Raw genomic sequence first — 3,698 nt, forward strand, 5'->3', positions numbered from 1 at the left:
GCCGGTAACCATACCATTGGTTTGAAGTCATATTCGGTAGAAGGACGAGTCTTTGGATATGACGTGAAACTAACGCGTTGGGAACACCGTTCTTTTAACAACCGTCTCTTTATACGTCGACTTCTTTCTAAACATCACTACCTCTGGCTAAGATGTACAATTCTTTGTAAGCCTTCAACGTTATAATAGCAATTCCGGACTATGACGGCGACTCCGCCCATCCGGCGCCTCTACAGCAGAGGCGTAACATCTGGCGGGAGAAGCAGAAGCGTGCGACACGGGGCGCAGGACCGCGGGGACCGCGCGAGCCGCCCCTCCCGTGGTTGCAGAGCTAAAAGTGAAGTTCACGAGGTACCAAAAGACGGAGGGCCTTCCCAGGTCCCCCAAGAAAATGAGGGTAGGCCGACTCCAGGAACCCGAAATACGGGAGAAATACCAGCAAAAGCTCAATGAGCTCCTGGAAAAGGGGGCCCCCGTCGCGGGTGCAGAGACACAGGACACACAACACGGCAGTACACATGACATACCAATACCGGAGGAGACAGATGCACAACAGCGCCAGCAGGCGATTGACTCATTATGGGAATGGCTGCAAACTGCGCTCCTTGAAGCGGGACAGGACACGCTAGGTATGGAGATGCGGCGGGAGTCCGAACTTTGGTTCAATGAAGACTGCGAGACGACCCGCACCTCCAGGAACGACGCCTGGGGACGCCTACTACAGGAGCCTGCGCGGGAGGACAGGCAGGTGAAATACGGTGACCTAAAGAGAGAGCACAAAACAACGACAAGGAGGGCGAAGAGAGAGTTCAACAACAAGAGGTATGAGTCTTTGAGTGAGTACTTTGACTCAGGTGCAATCAGAGGCCTCTTTGCGCAGGTACGGAGGGAGCGGGTGGGTTTCACCCCACGCGCCAGCATGGTAAAGGACAGAGAAGGCACCCTGGTGCTGACACCGGAGCAACGGCTGGCGCGGTGGCGCCAACACTTTGAGGGCGTGCTGGGGACCGCCGCCAGCGAGGGAGGCCAGGAGGTTGGTGACCCCGCGCCGGAGGGCAGCGGTGCGGCCGCGCCGGAGGGCGCCGACGAGGTCCCACCAACGAGGGCGGACGACCGGGAGGTCGAGCCACCGACGCGCGCGGAAGTTGCCAGCGCGCTAGAGTCCCTCCGCAACAACAAGGCGGCGGGGGGCGACGGTATACCGGCGGAGCTCCTCCGGCACGGCGGGGACGAGCTGCTGACGAAGCTCCACGAGCTGGTCGTCAAAGTGTGGGAGGTGGGAGGCGGAGGCCATCCCGAGGGAGTGGGAGGAGGCAGTCATAACAATGCTGCATAAGGGTAAGGGGGGCATATATGACTGTGATAATTACAGGGGGCTCTCTCTGCTCAATACAGGGTACAAGCTGCTGTCGGTGGTCTTACTGCGACGGCTGGAGCGCTATGCGGAGGAGGCCCTGAGCGATTGCCAAGCTGGTTTCAGGAGAAACAGGTCCACGACGGACCACATCTTCGCTGTCCGCACATCTCTGGCTAAGCGGAGGGAGTTCCGCTGCGATACCCACCTGATATTTGTGGACTTCGCGAAGGCGTACGACTCCGTTATACGGAGCGAGCTATGGAAGCGCTTGGAAGAGATGAATATCCCAATGAAGCTGATAACAATGATGAAAGCCCTGTTCCGCACGACGCGGAACCGGGTGAAGGTCGACGGCTTTCTGTCAGAGGACTTCCGCACAACCAGCGGGGTGCGACAGGGAGACGCCCTCTCACCGCTACTATTCAACTTGGCCCTGGAGACAGCCCTGCTGAGAGTGCTCAGACGCATAGGTCAGCAAGTGCGGATCCTGGCATATGCTGACGACATTGTCCTGATAGGCGAGACCAAGGAGCAGCTGGAGGAGGCCATGGGGGCGCTGATCGAGGAGTGCGCGGAGATTGGTTTGTCGGTCAATCAGGGTAAAACTAAGTACATGCCCGCCACCCACCAGCAGCAGGCGAGTGGGGATTTGCCCCCCCTCGAGGTGGCGGGACACAGCTATGAAGCTGGTTAGGATATTCAAGTATTTGGGGTCCCTGATTACATGGGACAATGACAGTTACATAGATGTTAAGAGTAGAGTAAGACTCGCTTCTGCTTGTTCCAGGGCACTGAGGGGAATCCTCAACTCCAAATCAGTGTGGCGAGGAGCAAAGCTCATGATTTACGAGGTCGCCATTAGGCCAGTCGCCCTGTATGGCTGCCAATCGTGGACGCTGACAGCGCGGTGCAAGGACCTCCTCACGACCTTCGAGAACCAGGCCCTCAGACAAATGGTGGGCTGGGACTTCTCCCAGGGCTACGTCCGCACCCGCAGCAACAAGGAGGTGCGCGAGCTACTGCGCTATGAGAAGTGGATCGTCAGCGCGGCCCAGGCAGCAGCCATGAACTGGGCCGGACACGTCGTGAGGGCGCCAGAGGGGCGCTTCATCAGGCAGGTGGACAGGGAGCAGCCGGAGGGCAGGAGGGCACCAGGGAAGCCTCGCACCCGATGGCAAGACTACATCAAGGCGGTGGCCAAGGAGCATGGAGAGACCGACTGGCGCACCCTCGCACAAGACAGGGAGGCGTGGCAGAACTTGTGCACGGCGGTCAAGCAGGCCCCACCACTAGCGCCGCCGCCCCCCAAGAGCAGCACCGCGGCCGTGGCCACGGCAGTGGGCACCCAGGACAGTGGGAGTGAGGACGAGGAGGATAATGTGGATGATGTATTGCAGGAGGCGGCAGCGAGGATCAACGCGCAGCCGCCCCACCCAGTGGTACGGACAGTCCACTCCCTCAGCGACAGCGAGTGAACGGTGACGCACTAATCCCCCCCCCCCTCCTCCCTCCTACAGGTCGGTGATGCGAGTCCACTAATGCCACTTTTGCCCAATATAGCTACACGCCAGACGCGGCCGGGACACCATGGAGAGTACTACTGCACTGCACTGCACATACCTATTACTGCATAGCGACTAACCCGCCGTTTTCTCCCACGCAGCGGTGCCCGGGCCCTGACTGCCCGGGTGCCAATGACCCCACCTGAAGGTGTGCAATGCGCGCGCCTCAGCAGTGGTGGTCATGTGACGCGGTCACCTTCCGCGTCACGGGCCGGGTGGCGAACCCGGGCGTGTCGTGAGTACACTTCACGCTGACTGGCGATCTAGCCCGGCCCCCCCATACCGCCACTAGGCGATGGTGACTAGCGGGTCCACGCACCACTAGCCTGAGCTAAAACAGAGAGCAGACGGCGAACAGAGAAATGGTGCTCGCATCACAAGCCTGAGCTGGAACAGAGCAGACGGCGATCAGAGGAATGATGCGAGTGGACAGCCGCGAACTCACGGACGCGACCACCGCACAGTGTGGCGCGCAGGATATGGGCCGACCTAGGCCTGGCTGCGGGCCCCGAGTTATGGGGAGGTCCAGTTCGCTATGAACAAGCAGTCATAAATCCTTTCTAAAGCTAAAAAAAAAACTACAAATGGGTATTTCAGGTCTTCGCTTTGACTGTCTAGGATTAATCGTTGTCAATTAAGTGACTCGTGTTCTTAATACCCACAATGGAGGATTCTTCAAAGAATTGGGAAAATCTTTACACATTCTATTTGCATTTGTCACCTGTATATGTTTGCAGCTCCTTGTTTACATGTTTAGCTCTTTTCTGGACTTGGTGGTC

The sequence above is a fragment of the Frankliniella occidentalis genome, unplaced genomic scaffold (assembly GCF_000697945.3).
Source record: "Frankliniella occidentalis isolate FOCC.00 unplaced genomic scaffold, Focc_3.1 Scaffold148, whole genome shotgun sequence".
In the NCBI taxonomy this organism is placed as follows: domain Eukaryota; kingdom Metazoa; phylum Arthropoda; class Insecta; order Thysanoptera; family Thripidae; genus Frankliniella; species Frankliniella occidentalis.